General features: G+C 45.1%; 1 protein-coding gene and 1 long non-coding RNA gene across 2 annotated transcripts in view; both read right to left on the reverse strand.

Moving 5' to 3' along the window:
* The window catches only part of LOC310685961, a 209270-nt gene that overhangs the window by 117933 nt on the left and 72548 nt on the right, over positions 1-18789 (reverse strand). The gene's annotated exons all lie outside the window — the stretch shown is intronic.
* ESR2 (estrogen receptor 2) overlaps positions 1-18789 on the reverse strand; it is a 66540-nt gene that overhangs the window by 46626 nt on the left and 1125 nt on the right. The window lies entirely within an intron of this gene.

An 18789-nucleotide genomic window follows, 5' to 3' on the forward strand; every position in this document is an offset into this window, starting at 1 on the left:
GCTCCTGTCAACTTATTTGGGAGCCTCTGAGATTTAGAGTGGTGGTTCATCATCTGAACTACCAAACATTTCATCAGTGCTGATTTATTAAAGCAACCATGGGGGGGGGGGCGGTCAGAATAACATTTCCCCATTTTTAAAAGGCCATAGATTAATGACTGAAGGCCTGGGTAGAGGGGAAGGTTTTCGCCCACCACCTAACGACGTGTAATGATGGTACCAGGTGCTTGCTACCTGCAGGTATTCTAAATATTTAGATGGAATAATAATAAAAATTATTCTGAACACCTTTTCAGTCCGCCAAAAGGTTTGACCTGGTACATGTAACTAATTTATATTTGCAGCCCTCAGCGCAATTAAAGGAGTGTGTATGTGTGTGTATTTAAAAGAAGAGGAATATTTCCAATTAAAGGAGTGTGTGTGTGTGTGTGTGTGTGTGTGTGTGTATTTAAAAGAAGAAGAGGAATATTTCCAATCATCATTAGAAATAACTTGTCCTTAGGAAACACAATTCTTAAAAGCAGGCGTTTGTAGAAGGTAGTGATGTAGTGTGAACTATATTTCACACTACTTACTACTGTTTACTACTATTTATTTATTTACTATTTACTACTGTTATTCAGTGAGTCATAAAGAGTAGGACACGACTAAACGACTAAACAACAACAACAACAAAATTCAGTGAGTACCTTTCTGCTTTCACAAATCAAAAACAACTGAAGTACAGCTTGGATGTCTGAAGTTATAAAAATGACCCCACCACCAATATGTCCAAATTTAGTCTTCTAGCTGCTTTTGCTGAGCTGCTCTGTGTTTGAACGATCTTTATTTTGCTCCCGCTCCCACTGAACTATTTGCCAATTATTTCTCCAATCAGGTACAGCGACTGATTCAGATGCCACGGTCAAATAGGTACACAGATAAAAGATTAAACTAACCAAGCCGAAGGAGAAATGCATGAACAAACAAACAGTAAATTGATGGTTGAGGGGAAATCCTGGAGAAAAGATCTATTAAGGCTTTTCATATCGGTAGCGATATGTTGCCCAGTTTCGAAACAAAACAAAAACACAAGGGAACAGAAAATGTGTTTCTTATTAGGAGACTGGTGAAAGCAGGGCCGGGCCAAGATATTTTGGCGCCTGAGGCAAACGGCAAAATGGCGTCCCTCGCCACCAGGGAAGAAGGGGTGTCTGAAGATCTACGTCAGGAACAAGGAGGGAATAAACCAAGGAACCAGGGTGGGAGGAGATGAGCGGTGCCTCCTATTTGCCAAGAGACTGGTGTGGAGGAAGCATTGGGGAGTGCAACCGAGGAGACGCCATATCCGGCCTTCAAGGAATGTGCCGTCCCAGCAACACGTGATACATTCCTTGGAGGCATTGCCAGATTTACGTATAAGCTAAACAAGCTATAGCTTAGAGCCCCACTCTCTTGGGGGCCCCAAAAAATTTTAAAAGGGAAAAACTGGATGTACATTTCCAAAATATAAGATAAAAAAACAACTAAAATAAAACCTACATACAGCAATGGTGTTTTGTGTTATGTAGGCTCCTATTTATTATGTGCAAATGGCTTTAGATACCTATTAGGTCCATAAATTACCATATAGCATATATTCAACACAAAAAATAACAGCAATTTGTTGTTAACAAAGGACAGCTGAACCCCATTACCTCCAGCAGCTTAGGGCCTCATCAAACCTAAATCCAGCCCTGCTGGGAGGCTGCATCTTCTGCCCCTGTGGATCCTGCCGCCTGAGGCAGGTTCCTTCCCTTGCCACCTGAGTGGGCCAGCCCTGGATCAAAGACTTTAAAACTACAATGGTACTGCGGGTTAAGAAGTTAATTCGTTCCGGAGGTCTGTTCTTAACCTGAAACTGTTCTTAACCTGAGGTACCACTTTAGCTAATGGGGCATAGCTGTCAAGTGTCCCTTATTTGAAGGGACAGTCTCTTATTCCAGTGCCATGTCCCGCTGCTGTCCCTTATTGATGGATGTCCCTTAAATGATGTCCCTTAAATTTCAAAGGAAGCAGCTCCTCTTCCTCCCTCCCTGCCAGCCAGGGAGGAGGGAGGCTCCAACTGTGTTGCTTGGCTGTGTTGCTCACCCAATAAGAAGTCTAAGAACAACTGGGGGGTGGAGCTTGCATGCCTTGTGTGTGGCTAGTTAATGCAAGCTGGGGGGGGGGGGTTGAATTCTGGTCGCCATTTTGTTGCACGTGCTGCTGCAAACTTTGCAGTGCAAAGCCAGGCCGGGGAGCCATCTGAAGTTGAGGCTGCATAGGCCTTGTGGTGCATGTGATTCAGATTCTATTCAGTTGAACCTCTGGTTACAAAGTTGGTTGGACAGTGTTCTCGAAGCTACCCAGCATGAGTTTGACCAGACTGCAGGAGGACAGGAAGACTGGAGTGCCTGGAACAGGTGAGGCTGCAGGTCCCTTATTTTGGCTGCTGGTCCCTTATTTTCAAGACTACAGGTCCCTTATTTTCAAATCTGTAAGTTGACAGCTATGTAATGGGGCTTCCCGCTGCTGCCGCCACGCAATTTCTCTTCTCATCCTGAGGTAAAGTTTTTAACTCGAGGTACTATTTCTGGGTTAGTAGAGTCTGTAACCTGAAGCATCTGTAACCCGAGGTACCACTGTATGCAGATTCTGCCCCCCACTCAATATGTGAAGGCTTCAAAAGTCTAAAGGAATCAAATAAAACACCCCTTTCAGACTTCCCACATGCACCTGGCTATCCACTGTAAAAAAGGGGTGCTGGACTAGATGGGGCATTAGAAGAAGAAGAAGAGGAGTTTGGATTTGATACCCCGCTTTATCACTACCCGAAGGAGTCTCAAAGCGGCTAACATTCTCCTTTCCCTTCCTCCCCCACAACAAGCACTCTGTGAGGTGAGTTAGCTCTGATCCAGCTGGATTCTCCTGCTGTTATGCCCAAACTATCAATGATAAATGATTATTTATTTGAAATGCTACAATGGGGCAATATTTAGCTTCTGAAATGGGAAATGATGCTGGGTCCTATGTAGGCCTGAGATCCAGCATCATTTCCCTTTTCAGAAACTATTTGTTTGTTTGTTTGTTTGTTTGTATTTATTTGTTTATTTATTTAATAGCTTTTATAGGGGGGAATATTTCAGCAACAGCTTGTGCAGGCGCTCCATACGTGAAGATAGTTGCTTACTTTTACCACTGTACATCTTCAGATATAGCTGCTCAGAAAGCAGCTGAAGAAAGCCTTGAGAAAGTAAACAAACCGCAACAGCACTGAAGGGAGAAATGAGCTCTTTTTCTTCTTAACTCTCCTTTAATCATAGCAATCATAGGTGCTAGAGCCTTGTAACAACATCTATTCAAGGAAACCTCTGATTGTTGCATTGAAATCCATTCAACAAATACCTAGCGAAGCCGAGATAATTTCAGCATGCAAATTTGTGAAGCCTCAATTAGTGTTAATAAACCAAAGAGCAAACACAGAATATGCTGTGCAGTCTGCAGCTCTGAGACTGCAGGAGGACTGTCTGGAGAGAGAGAAATAAAGAGAAAGAGAGCAAGAGAGATCACTCCTGGTCAGTCTAGCTCAGATCTATATAGCAGTCCCTCCAAGTTTCTCTATTTTCTAGGGACGGCCCTGAGAAAAGCCGTCCCAGCTTTTGATTTGATCCAGAAATGTCCCACTTTTCCTTAGGATGTCCCTATTTTCATTGGAAAAAATGTTGGAGGGTATGGAGTTATCCGACCCCCGAGCCATCTGAAGGCAATCCTGTATAGGGAAGCTTTTTTAATGTTTAAAGTTTTTATTATATTTTTATGTATGGTGGATGCTGCCCAGAGTGGCTGGGGCAACCCAGTAAGAGGTGTGGGGTTTAAATAGTAACATTATCTTTATAGAATGGGATGTCCCTATTTTCAACAGAGAAATGTTGCAGGGTATGACATAATACGCAGAATAAGGTCATATCATTCATGTGGGGAGATGCAATATTTTTTGATGTCTCCCATACAAAAAGCAAAAAACACCAGGATGTAATAACTTGCACATCCAAAATAGAGGCTTTGTTTATCTCTCTTCCTGTTCTGCTACTTTGCTATACACAGGGAGTCTTTATAACTTTATAATACACAAACCCAGTACTTTTTTTTCTTAAAAAAATAATAATGTTTAGGGGTACTGTCGTTTTGACTCAAGAAAATCACAATTTTATAGTTCAAATCCGGAAAAATAAATACAGTGGTACCTTGGGTTAAGTACTTAATTCGTTCCAGAGGTCCGTACTTAACCTGAAACTGTTCTTAACCTGAAGCACCACTTTAGCTAATGGGGCCTCCTGCTGCTGCTGCCGCGCCGCCGGAGCACAATTTCTGTTCTCATCCTGAAGCAAAGTTCCTAACCTGAAGCACTATTTCTGGGTTAGCGGAGTCAGTAACCTGAAGCGTATGTAACATGAAGCGTATGTAACCTGAGGTACCACTGTATAGTACCTCTACTTACGCGCACCTCTGGTTACATATCCTTCAGGATACGCATGCGGCAAACCTGGAAGTATTTTTCCGGGTTTCGCCGTGCGCATGTGCAGCAGTGCTCTACTGTGCCGCGCACATGCGCAGAACAGGTTGGGAAAACCTTGAGATCCGACCGGAGCTCTGGAACAGATCCCATCCGCAACCAGAGGTACCACTGTAAATGGACAAAAGTACAAAGATTCACCAAATGTTTAGGGGTATGCGTACCCCTGTGTGTCCCCCCCCCAGAAGAAAAGCACAGCACAAACCTATAGAAACATGCACACAGACACATACCACCTCCAGGCTGCAGTGGCACAATCCTGTACCCAGACAGTGAGACTGCCTGCACCCCAAGATCATCATCGGAGCCCTTCCTCCATGCACCTGCTCCTAGAGAAATCTAGAAGGAGGCTTTTCGGAGAACAGGCCTTTTCAGAGGTAGCCCTATTAGGGCTGCCATATGTCCAGAATTCCCCAGACATAACCAGGATTTGGCCTTCATGGGGTCTCTGCCATGGGAGCATATTCACCCAGTACTTTTCCAGCTGCACTGGCTCCTGGTGGAGTGTTGTTTAGTCGTGTCCGACTCTTCGTGACCCCATGGATCAGAGCACGCCAGGCACTCCTGTCTTCCACTGCCTCCCGCAGTTTGGTCAAACTCATGCTGGTAGCTTCGAGAACACTGTCCAACCATCTCGTCCTCTGTTGTCCCCTTCTCCTTGTGCCCTCCATCTTTCCCAACATCAGGGTCTTTTCCAGGGAGTCTTCTCTTCTCATGAGGTGGCCAAAGTATTGGAGCCTCAATTTCACGATCTGTCCTTCCAATGAGCACTCAGGGCTGATTTCCTTAAGAATGGAGAGGTTGGATCTTCTTGCAGTCCATGGGACTCTCAAGAGTCTCCTCCAGCACCATAATTCAAAAGCATCTATTCTTCGGCGATCAGCCTTCTTTATGGTCCAGCTTTCACTTCCATACATCACTACTGGGAAAACCATAGCTTTAACTATACGGACCTTTGTTGGCAAGGTGATGTCTCTGCTTCTTAAGATGCTGTCTAGGTTTGTCATTGCTTTTCTCCCACCTTGTATCCGGTGGAGTACAAGGTCAGATTTAAGGTGCTGCTTTTGACCTTTAAAGCCCTTCACGGCCTAGGACCCTCGTACCTACAGGACCGCCTCTCCTAGTATGCCCCACGGAGGACCTTAAGGTCCATAAATAGCAACATCCTAGAGATCCTGGACCCTAAGGAAGTCAGATTAGCCTCAACAGAGCCAGGGCCTTTTCAACACTGGCTCCGGCCTGGTGGAACGCTCTGTCTCATGAGACCAGGGCCCTGCAGGATCTGATTTCTTTCCGCTGGACCTGTAAGACAGAGTTGTTCCACCTGGCCTTTGGCTTGGAGCCAATTTGATTCCCTCCCCCTCTTTCTTTTTCCTTTCTCCTCCTGTGAAGAGGCTGCATTTTAATTGTTTTAATGTTTTATTTTAATCTTGTCTTTAAGTTGTATTCATTTATCTCATTTTTATTATTGGTTGTTAGCCGCCCTGAACCCGGCCTTGGCTGAGGAGGGCGGGGTATAAATAAATTATTATTATTATTATTATTATTATTATTATTATTATTATTATTATTAACAGTGTCCGTGCAGAAATCGCTGAAATGTCCAGGAAAATCTGGACATATGGCAACCCATGTCAGAAGTATAGGTTTTGGCAGATTTCAAAACTTCACGTGCACCCCTACCCTGGCTTGTAGGGACATGGGTGGCGCTGTGGGTTAAACCACAGAGCCTAGGACTTGCCGATCAGAAGGTTGGTGGTTTGAATCCCCGCGACGAGGTGAGCTCCCGTTGTTCGGTCCCAGCTCCTGCCAACCTAGCAGTTTGAAAGCACATCAAAGTGCAAGTAGATAAATAGGTACCGCTCCGGCGGGAAGGTAAACAGCGTTTCCATGCGCTGCTCTGGTTCGCCAGAAGCGGCTTAGTCATGCTGGCCACATGACCCGGAAGCTGTACGCCGGCTCCCTCGGCCAATAAAGCGAGATGAGCGTCGCAACCTCAGAGTTGGCCACGACTTGACCTAATGGTCAGGGGTCCCTTTACCTTTACCTTTACCCTGGCTTGTGAAATGCTCTCCTAAGGGAAGCTCACCTGGCACCAATATGGATAGCTTTTCCGTGCCAGGCAAATGCATTTTTTGTTCTCCCAGGCATTTGGGGACTGATTGATCTGCAGAAGACACCCATTTCCAGTCTGTGAAATTGTAGCCCTTTCAAGACTCTTAATCTCAGGGTCATGGGTTCAAATCCCACTTTGGGCAAAAGATTCCCGCATTGCAGGGGGTTGGACTAGATGACTCTCATGGACCTGTGTGCCAACTCCCTTGAGCCCTGGGTGCCGAGCAGCCACAAAATTCCCCACGAAGGGGCCGGACACCCACAAATTTCGGTGTCAGGGCCATGCAAGCTGCATGGCACCCATGGCCCCGGGCAGACACGGTTGCGGCCAAGTTGGCACTCCCGTTCACGGCCCCTTCCAGCTCTACAATTCTATGATTCACATCTATTTGACTCCCTAAGCAAGGCTGGGCTGGATGAATCCCAAGGCGGACTTAAGATTGCCGAAAGAAATATCAACAACCTCAGATATGCAGATGACACAACTGTTAAGTTGTGGGTGAACATATCAGACGACACAGCGATTCTTCAAACAGCCCTTGTTTATTCACAGGCCAGAACAGAACTGAACTGAAGGGTTCAGCCAGCCTGCTTATATAGAGCTCCACTAGAATGCAACAGTAACCATTTTCTGTAACTATCCAATCACTGAACGTCACTTTCAATCCCTTATTTGCATATGTGGACCTGAACTATCTACAGTATCCCCTTGCTGGCCCAGGGTGAGAACTTCAGTACATAACAGCCACCTTGATGGCAGAAAGTGAGGAGGAATTAAAGAACCTTTTAATGAGGGTGAAAGAGGAGGGTGCAAAATATGGTCTGAAGCTCAACATAAAAAAAAAACTAAGATCATGGCCACTGGTCCCATCACCTCCTGGCAAATAGAAGGGGAAGAAATGGAGGCAGTGACAGATTGTACTTTCTTGGGCTCCATGATCACTGCAGATGGTGACAGCAGCCACGAAATTAAAAGATGCCTGCTTCTTGGGAGAAGAGCAATGACAACCCTAGACAGCATCTTAAAAAGCAGAGACATCACCTTGCCAACAAAGCTCCGTATAGTTAAAGCTATGGTTTTCCCAGTAGTGATGTATGGAAGTGAGAGCTGGACCATAAAGAAGGCTGATCGCCGAAGAATAGATGCTTTTGAATTATGGTTCTGGAGGAGACTCTTGAGAGTCCCATGGACTGCAAGAAGATCCAACCTCTCCATTCTTAAGGAAATCAGCCCTGAGTGCTCACTGGAAGGACAGATCCTTCCAGTGGCTCCAAGACTTTAGCCACCTCATGAGAAGAGAAGACTCCCTGGAAAAGACCTGATGTTGGGAAAGATGGAGGGCACAAGGAGAAGGGGACGACAGAGGACGAGATGGACAGTGTTCTCGAAGCTACTAGCATGAGTTTGACCAAACTGCGGGAGGCAGTGGAAGACAGGAGTGCCTGGCGTGCTCTGGTCCATGGGGTCACAAAGAGTCGGACACGACTAAACGACTAAACAACAACAAAAGCAAGAAATCCAGCTTCCTGGCAGGATCGCCAGCCTCGTTCTTGAAGGCAAAGCAATACATCTCAGCTCTCAAATGAACTAGAGCAATCTCCTAGGTTTTGTTGTTGTTGCAAGGAGCAGAACTCGGCCTCCTTCATCTCTTCTTGATTCAAAAGCCCTTGATACAAGAACAAAAATCTATCTGTATGTCTACCACAGACAGTGAGCACACAACCCAAACCCCACATGCAATAACCCAAGAATCCAAACCGTGTCACAAAATGATACAACATCACTTCGCATGTTACGCTCACTGTTATATTTTTACCAGCCAAAGTATTCAAATTAATTCCTATTAGCCTTTCTGGGCTGCCCCCCACCCCCACCCCTGGTTGCTTAATATACTGACATTGCTTAATTACAGTAGATGGTAAATTTTCAAGGTCTAGTCTGTTAAACTGATTAAAAAAAGAATATGCAGGTAAAAAATTCAAAACTTGGCCCGTGTTGCAGAGAAATTGGTTTTAGACATTGGCCCCCTGCTTCTGCAAACACCGATGGTCACTGCGACCTGCACAGTGTGCTTATTTGAACCACACCCAACAGTTTTCTGCGCAAGTATATCCTTATCGTATATTTGATGTCCAAATTTTGGGCTTCAATTCCTTCCAAAGAGACAAATCTATTAAACCCAGCCTGTGAGTCATATTTGCACAACTTTAAACCCGAGAGTTGTGTCAATATAAAGGAATCCATGCGCGACATTACCAGTTTTATTGTGTATTTTTTTGTGGGGACGGTGTTACCTGCTTAAGAACAAATTTAGCCATTCGTTTCAGAAAAGCACATCTTTATGCAGGGGTTTATTTCAATCGGTTGTATGATAAAGGATAAATGCTAGAGGGTAAGGATTTGCTGAATTTAATATTTGAACTGGAATACAAAATTGGAGGTGTGAGGAGGTCAAGAAACTAGTGTATGAAGTATAAGACATGAAAATACTAATCTATTTTCTGTTCTGCTTTTTGGTTTTTCTTTCTTTTCCTTTTTCCTTCCCTTCTTTGCTAATTGTTTTTATTGTGTATTTTTTATCTGTTTTGTTTTTGTATGTTTTCATTTTTGAAGCTTTTCTTATGTCTAAATTTTGAAACTTTTTATTGTTTGTGAAACTTTAATAAATATTATTTTATTTAAAAAAAATATTTCAATCGGTTGTAATACTGGCCTTTCTCAGGAGCTGCAGTAATGTCCCATAGATACTGGGTAGCCAGGAAATCTTCAAAGCTTAGGAGGTTTCAAGGCCGGCAGTCTCAGCGTGAGACCTTGCCAGCAGGAAGATATCAGCCACGATAAGCCGCTTCTAAGCATCAGGAGACAAAATATTTCCTGCTACTGATATTTGCTCCCACAGTCTCCTTTAACCAGAAATGCTTTATAATTTCTTCGCCTTTCCCCTCTCCTCCCACCCACTCGTCTCTTATATTCCAAGGTAGGGGGGGGGAGAGACCCACAATCCACAATATTTTTATTAGGACCAACTGCAACGTCAGAGAACAGAGAGGAAGCTTCCCAGAACTCTTAATCAGGCTGGATTTTAAGCAAAGTTAGGATGGTGCTGGCAGGGGGAGCAAAACCTTTTTGATGCTGAAGCCACAAAGTGGCTAGACTTTTAGGAGTGCTCCACTATGGAAGATAAATTAAAATACTATTTCTGACTTCTTTTCTTTAAGATGGATCATAGGAGGAGATATCCGACTTAGACTGGCTGGAAGGCACATAGAATCATAGAATTGTTAGAGCTGGAAGTGACCCCGAGGGTCATCTAGTCCAACCCCCTGCAAGGCAGGAATCTTTTGCCCAACGTGGAATTCGAACTCATGACCCTGAGATTAAAAGTCTCGTGCTCTACTGACTGAGCTATCCCAGGACAATGCAGCAAGCTTGTTGAAGCTCAGATGATCTCAAGCTACTGAGTGCCTGGATGGAAGACTAGCTGGAAATCCTATGAACCTTCATTATATTTAGATTGTTGTAAGCTGCCTTGGGTGGGACGCAGGTGAAACTGTGGTCTAAACCACAGAGCCTAGGGCCCAGGGACCCCTGACCATTAGGTCCAGTCATGGACGACTCTGGGGTTGTGGCGCTCATCTCGCTTTATTGGCCGAGGGAGCCGGCGTACAGCTTCTGGGTCATGTGGCCAGCATGACTAAGCCGCTTCTGGCGAACCAGAGCAGTGCATGGAAACGGCGTTTACCTTCCCGCCAGAGTGGTGCCTATTTATCTACTTGCACTTTGACGTGCTTTCAAACTGCTAGGTTGGCAGGAGCTGGGACTGAGCAACGGGAGCTCACCCCGTTGCGGGGATTCGAACCGCCGACCTTCTGATCGGCAAGTCCTAGGCTCTGTGGTTTAACCCACAGCGCCACCCACATCCCAAGTTCCCATGTATTCCTTGTTTAATACAGGGATTTGGAATTCGTGGCCCTCCAGATGTTGTTGGACTATAACTCCCATCCTCCTTGACCATTGGCCATACTGGTAGGGAGTTGATGGGAGTTGAAGTCCAGCAACATCTGAAGGACTATGTATTACATGGGGTTCTTGGTGATGTTAGCCATCCCTTCAATTTAAAAAATAAACACCAGGTGTGCCTTTTCTTTTGAAGTATAAGTGATTCTTCGAAACAAGGCACATTCCCTAGCCAACAATAGCTATGGCTTAAGGTTGGCTAGCAATAGAGATCAACAAGCCATGGCCTGTTTCATCCATAACAGGAAACCATAATTTTCTGGTTTGTTTATACCTCTGGGGAAGGAGCAACAAGAGAATGATCAGGCAGCACATACCAGCACACCTGTCTTTCACAATATATCACAATAAGCTAGAAAGTCTGGCTTCTACCATTATGTGCACATGGGGCCAAAGCGCCTGCTATTTTTATATTTGGTCTTTCTTCTTGCCTCTAGGTGGAGTCCAGACTGCCACTATGTACAGGTGGGATTCAATGGCATGCCAGCAGGGTCAGGTGGTACAATTAAAGTTGATTTTGAAGCTCTAGTGCTTCCTTGGAAAACCTGTTTATTTATGAGCACAATTCAAAGTGTTGGTGATGACCTTTAAAGCCCTAAATGGCCTCAGTCCAGTATACCTGAAGGAGCGTCTCCACCGCCATCGTTCTGCCCAGACACTGAGGTCCAGCGCCGAGGGCCTTCTGGTGCTTCCCTCGCTGCGAGAAGTCAAGTTACAGGGAACCAGGCAGAGGGCCTTCTCGGTAGTGGCACCTGCCCTGTGGAATGCCCTCTCGTCAGATGTCAAAGAGATAAACAACTACCTGACATTCAGAAGACATCTTAAGGCAGCCCTGTTCAGGGAAGTTTTTAATGTGTGACATTTTAGTGTTTTTTTTTGTCTTTGTTGGAAGCTGCCCAGAGTGGCTGGGGAAACCCAGCTAGATGGGCAGGGTACAAATAATAAATTATTATTATTATTATTATTATTATTATTATTATTATTATTATTATTGAATCGTAGAATTGTAGAGTTGGAAGGGACCCTGAGGGTCATCTAGTCCAACCCCCCACAATGCAGGAATCTCAGCCAAAGCATCCATGATAGATTGCCATCCAACCTCTGCTTGAAAACCTCCAAGGAAGGAGAGTCAACCACTCCCCTTGGGAATCCGGTCAACTGCCGAACAGCTCTTACCACCAGAAAAGTCCGGATGTGTAGCCAGAATCTCCTTTCTTGTGACTTAAATCCACTAGTTCGAGTCCTACCTGCCAGAGCAGGGGAAAACAAACTTGTTCCATCTTCCATGTGACAGCCCTTAAGATATTTGAAGATGGCTACCATATTTCCTCTCAGTCTCCTCTTTTCCAGGCTAAACAGACCCAATTCCCTCAACCATCCCTCATCAGGCTTGGTTTCCAGACCCTTGATTATTCACCCCCCCCCAAAAAAAAAAAATTAGTGGTTTTCTCTTATAATACACAAACATAAACATAGGGGGGGAAATTACATTTAACACAACATAAAAACTTAACAACAATAAAAACGCAAAAGTTAAAAGATTTTTTCCTTCTTATTATTATTCCGTTATATTTACATTGCTAGAAGACTTCCTTGACACCTTCCAATCTGAATTTCATCATAACACATATTTAGCAGTTCCCAATTTCATATTTGTAACATCAATATCCTCTTTCATTACAAACTTCTTATCCTTACTTCCAGTTATAGACCCTTGATCATTTTGGTTGCCCTCCTCTGCCCACGTTCCAGGTTGTCAACATCCTTCCTAAATTGTGGCACTCAGAACTAGACACAGTATTTCAGGTGTGTTCTGACCAAGGCAGAATAGAGCAGTACTATTACCTCTCTTGATCAGACACCAGACTTCTGTTAATGCAGCCTGGAACAGCGTTAGCTTGTTTTGCTGCTGCATCACACGGTTGACTCATGTTAAGCTTATGGTTCACTAAAACCCCTAGATCTGGAGGGGAGAGAGTCAGGAGTGAACAGCAGAAAGCTTTGGGATTAGGCTCTCTGAGAACAGAGAGTCAGTTTCAGGAACACAGTAAGAATCAATACTTTGGCGAGCTCCGTGGGGCAGCTGTGTCCTGATATCACTCCCTCCAACAGCGAACTCTGTGCTGCCATGCAAACAGGAACAGAGCCACAACTGAGAAGCCTGTTTGTAACTGCTTGTAATATTGCATTTTTAAAATTATTGTTTGGGGAAACCCTGGTCTAGAATGCTATTTACATGCTGAGTGCTGAGCACTAAGGTCTTTTAATAAAAAAACAAAATTTATCGGAAATAGATGGCCAAGTGTTCAAAATCTTAACAGGAACCCAAATGGGGGGGAAACTTGGTAGAGAAAAAGACGACTTGGCATTTCTGTCCAAAAGAGATACAGTGGTACCTCAGGTTAAGAACTTAATTCGTTCCGGAGGTCTGTTTTTAACCTGAAACTGTTCTTAACCTGAGGTACCACTTTAGCTAATGGGGCCTCCCGCTGCCAACTTGCAATATCTGTTCTCATCCTGAAGCAAAGTTCTTAACCTGAGGTACTATTTCTGGGTTAGCGGAGTCTGTAACCTGAAGCATCTGTAACCCAAGGTACCACCCGAGGTAAATGCAAATCCTGCCAGGTTCAGAAATCTCATGAGATCCCATTCACTCCGTGACTGTATGACGCAGCATCCTGTCAGAGGCCTGGTGCATCCATCCCAAAGCTCAGGAAGCTTCTGCCCTCTTAAACAACCCAACAGTAAAATCAGCAGCAACTAGGCACCTGGCAACTTCGAAAACCTCCTCCTAACAACAAAGGGAAACGGTAAAGGGATGGTATCCGCAATATACAAAATACTACTCCAAAATCCCACAAACCCCCTAGACGCAATCAAAAAACAATGGGAGAATGACTATGAGATTAACCCCACTCAATGGACCAGAATGTGGTCTAAACCCCCCTTTAAATCCATATCAACGAAAAGAAAAGAACTCTCTCTGAAACTCACCTACTGGTGGTACCTAACACCAAGAAAACTAGTGATAATACACCCAGGAACCTCACCAAAATGCTGGAGAGGGTGCACCTCCACAGGGGCATACCTCCACATGTGGTGGAAGTGCCCCAAAATCCAACTATTCTGGACAACAGCCACATGAGAAATATGTAAAATAAGCAAGTATTAGACACCCCAGAATTGGCCCTACTAAACATCTTCCCAAAACAACAATGCCCATTTACACCACAAAGAACTCATAACCCACCTACTTTCAGCAGCCAGAAACACCATAATCAGACACTGGAGAGACCTGTCAGGAGTAAGCATGGACCAGTGGTACCAAATAGTATGGGAAACAGCCCTACTAGAAAAATTAACCAATAAACTGAAACTGACATGGGGACAAGCAGAAGAAGATGCCTTTACCCCGGTATGGCTCCCCTTTATCACATACACAGCCCAACAAGACAATGACAATAATCCACCAACAGCATACAAATCAATATGGCTAACCTGATCCAAAACACCCACCCACCCCACTCACACACGAAAACAAAGATCACCACAGCCAACCACAAATGAACAGCCACACCCTAGGCCAACATCAACCTCTCTCACCACCAAAGGAACACAAGTGAACAACACAAGCAGCGCTGACACCAAACCCTACATACATTAAGCATAATAGAAACATCGCCACCCGACCCCACCCCCACCCATCTTCCCCCCCACCCCTTTTTTTCTCCCCCTAATGTCTCAACAAATGAAACGGATTTGTAAAAATGTTACATGGGAAAAATATGAGAGACATTACACATACTTCTGTAAAACAAGAAAATCTTTAACATGTGTGATGTCACGCACACATCACTCCCCCCTCCAATTGCCCTTGCATGCTGGCACCTCTGGCCTTAACTATTCCCCTGCGAAAAAAATTCACTGCACGCCGCTGGCAACGCAATAGCTCCCTGCTTGGCTTAAAGCAGCAAAGCAGAACCCTGGCAAGAGCCCTAGTAAGTTCAGACTTGCCCAAGGCCATAGTGGGAGATTTGTGACTGGGCAGGGATGTGGAGCTTCATTCAAACCCAACGCTGCCTCAAATACCCACCCCACTCCATTCCAGCATTGATGGGACACAAATCTTTGAAGCATTGTGCATAATTTTGCCTTCATAGAATCTTAGAGCTGGAAGAGACACCAGGGGTCATCTAGTCCAACCCCCTGCAATGCAGGGATCTCAGCTAAAGCATCCATGGCAGATGGCCATCCAATCTCTGCTTAAAAACCTCCAAGGAAGGAGAGTCCACCACCTCTCATGGGAGTCTGTTCCACTGCCTAACAACTCTTACTGTCAGAAAGTTATTCCTGATGTTTAGTCGGAATCTCTTTTCTTGTAACTTAAATGCACTAATTCGGGTCCTACCTGCCAGAGCAGGAGAAAAGCAGGCTGTCACCTTCCGTGTGACAGCCGTTTAGATATTTAACGATGGCTACCATATCTCCTCTCAGTCTCCTCTTTTCCAGGCTAAACATACCCAATTCCCACAACCGTTCCTCATAAGGCTTTTTCCAGACCCTTGATCATCTTGGTCGCCCTCCTCTGCACACCTTCCAGCTTGTCAACATCTTTCTTAAATGGCAGCACCCAGAACTAGAAGCAGTATTTCAGGTGTGTTCTGACCAAGGCAGAATAGAGCAGTACTATTACCTCTCTTGATCAAACACTAGACTTATGTTAATGCAGCCTGGAACAGCGTTAGCTTGTTTTGCTGCTGCATCATATGGTTGACTCATGTTAAGCTTGTGGTCCACCAAGACCCCTAGATCCTTTTCACATGTACTGCTGGTAAGCCAGGTGCCCCCCATCCTATATTTGTGCACCTGGTTCTTCCTGCCTAAGTGCATAACCTTACATTTGTCCCTATTGAAATTCGTTTTGTTAGCTTGCGCCCAGTTCTCCAATCCGTTAAGGTCATACTGAATTCTGATTCTGTCTTCTGCAGCATTAGCTGCCCCTCCCCGTTTGGTGCCATCTGCAAATTTGATGAGCATCCCCTCAATTCCTGTTTCAAGTGTTAAGCTCAAATTTGAAATTCAAATCAGTTCAAAATGTATAGCAGGGTTTGTTTGTTTGTTTGTTTGTTTGTTTGTTTGTTTGTGTGTTTTTGTTGCTGGTGGTGTGTGCGTTTGTGTGTTTAACTGATGGCCAAGAACTAATGAGAGGTAAGAGTCATTGTAATCTACTTTGAAGAGGCTGGCGGATTTTAGCATGTGCCAGTCCATAGTCTACGGGACGCAGGTGGAGTTATGGGTAAAACCTCAGTGCCTAGGACTTGCTGATCGTATGGTCGGCGGTTCGAATCCCCGCAGCGGGGTGAGCTCCCGTCATTCGGTCCCAGCTCCTGCCCACCTAGCAGTTCGAAAGCACCCCTAAGTGCAAGTAGATAAATAGGTACTGCTCTGGCGGGAAGGTAAACGGCGTTTCCGTGTGCGGCACTGGTGCTGGCTCACCAGTGCAGCTTCGTCATGCTGGCCACGTGACCCGGAAGTGTCTTCGGACGGCGCCGGCTCCCGGCCTCTTGAGTGAGATGAGCGCACAACCCTAGAGTCGGTCACGAGTGGCCCGTAAGGGCAGGGGTACCTTTACCTTTAGTCCATAGTCTACTGCATCTAGAGCCAAGTCTAGCATCTCTCTCCTTTTTTTGAAAAAAGAAAGAGCAAAATATTGACACGAGGTCTCAAAAACATATTAATTGCAATCCTTAACTGTGCATTTGTGTTCGTGTGCCTACTCAGGAATAAGTCCGTGTTTGTCACGGAGCTTAACTCCCTCCCAGATAGTATTAGTTAGTATTATTAGTATTAGTATTAGTATTAGTATTTCTACCCCGCCCATTTGGCTGGGTTTCCCTAGCCACTCTGGGTGGCTTTCAACAGAACATTAAAAACATGTGGTACATTTAAAAACATTAAAGGTACATGTGGATAAAACAGCAGCCTCTGGAGGATAAAAGAATTATACTGTCTTGTTGGGATAAAAGAAGACCCTGTGGTGTCTGAAATCTGATCCTTCCAAAAGGCACTGGAGATAAATTCATTTTCAAAATATTATTTTAAAAAAAAACCTCTTTAAGCCATTTCCCACCAGAGGTGATTTATTAAGATTATAGGAAGCAGCCCCGTACTGAGCCACACCATTGGTCCATCCAGCCCAGTACTGTCAACACGGACAGGCAGCAGCTCTCCAATGACTCAGGCAGCTGTGAGTAGAGATGGGATAGAAACAGGAGCCTTTTGCATCCAAGGCAGGCGCTTCCCACTTAGCTACGGCTCTTCCTCCTTATTTTGGCACTTGCTTTTCCTTGTTTTTATCTTGCTATTTGTATTGTCATGGCAAAACGCCCCAGGAATTTTGACTTTCGGGGCGGCATGGAAATGTTTCGAATAAATAAACAAATAATGCATAGATGCATGCTGTGAAAGCCCACCTAGGTTTCTGCTCTCCCTGCGCTGCTAGCTTGTCTGGTTTTTGCTTTGTCCTCCTTGAATCGAGAAGGCTGCAAGCAGGAAGGGGTCCCAACAAGCTGGTTTGCCATTAGGTGGCTGCATATCATTGCTCAGGTTGTCTTGCAAACCAGAATAGGATCCCCGCATTTCTGCATATTCCAAGGAGACACAATTTCTCGGGCTCGTCCAAACTTCTTCTTTTTTTCCAGGGACTGGATCTCTGCCCAACTATTTGCCATTTTTATCATTGGCATTCCAAAAATGTGAATGCACACACATTGTGATTCAGCAGAGTATTAAAAATAAAAGAGACGGCTGCAAAATTATATAATAAACATAGGCTGCGCTGCATGGATCCGGAACCACGGACCCTTTTAACTGATGTGACCAGTCAGCCCAAAACGCTACCTTGAGGTTTAATCCTACAATCTCTACATCTCTGCGTCGCATAGAAATTGCATAACGCTCCATCTTCTCGACCTTTTGCCACACTGGGCTTCTCCAAAGAAGTGGACTGAGTAATCGTCTGAGGAACGATTTGTCAGGGAGGAAAAAATGAGTACAGATGGTGTGCATTTTGTGAGGGAGGGGGGCTTTACCTGGATCAATCCCTCTACCTGCTTTACACAAGCGAGAAATTGTGAGGTTCAAGGACACAGTGCACATGAAGCCACCTTTGTCTGCGCCAAACCATTGGTTGTGCTAACTCGGTATGTTGCTGCAACCTTTGGTTGGATATGGCTTCCCAGGGACTTGGGTAGAGATGTGTGGGATTGAACCAGAGATCTGCAGCAGACAGCGCATGGGCTTTACCTCTGAGATCTGACCCACTCCTCGTGGAAAGGCTATGAAAAACGGTAATGAAGCCAAGCCCTAAGAGGGCAGGATTCGAACCCTCACCTCTCAATGCCCCACTTCAGGCTGCAAAGACACAACCTTTCGAGGCATCGCTGGCAGTTGCACAAAGCCCCTGGCGTGGCGTAAGAGGGAATCGTCACCTGTCCTGACATCACTGTGGCACAGAGTGGGCTACAACTCCAAGAAATAGCCACAGGAGATGCGTATTGGATGCATGTAAGACTATGCCTTGGAGACAGGTTTCCAGTGCAAGGAGGACTCCCAGAGGAGCCATGTGATACAGTTAAAAGGAGGCTTCTTCTGAGCACGTACAGAGTAGCCACAACAAGCCCCCCCCCCTTCGACTTTCTTAGCAGGGATGTGAGGGCTTCAAGGATGTGACCTTCAAGTCTGTGCCTCTCTGTTTTAGGAAACATACACACTGGGCAAGACCCAGCCAGAGCTAAACGATTTGGAGTCCCATTGGTTTCAATGGAAGTGAGTTAGGCAACAGCTTAAGTTTCCTACTGACATCAATGGGACTTGGGGGCATTTTACGGTGAGCAAATTGTGCCCAATGTGTGATTTCCCCTCAGATCTGGAAGGTATTTTTCTACCCAGCAGTTAAGAGACCGGTTTACAGTCTGCTGCTACTTCCATACGGTGGAATTAGGAATTAATGAGGCATTAGTAGAATGGATGAAGAATTGATGAAATTAATTAATTGGGAATGCCATTGCATTAACCCCTTTCA

Source organism: Podarcis liolepis (assembly GCF_965112155.1).
Source record: "Podarcis liolepis genome assembly, chromosome: 1".
NCBI lineage: Eukaryota > Metazoa > Chordata > Lepidosauria > Squamata > Lacertidae > Podarcis > Podarcis liolepis.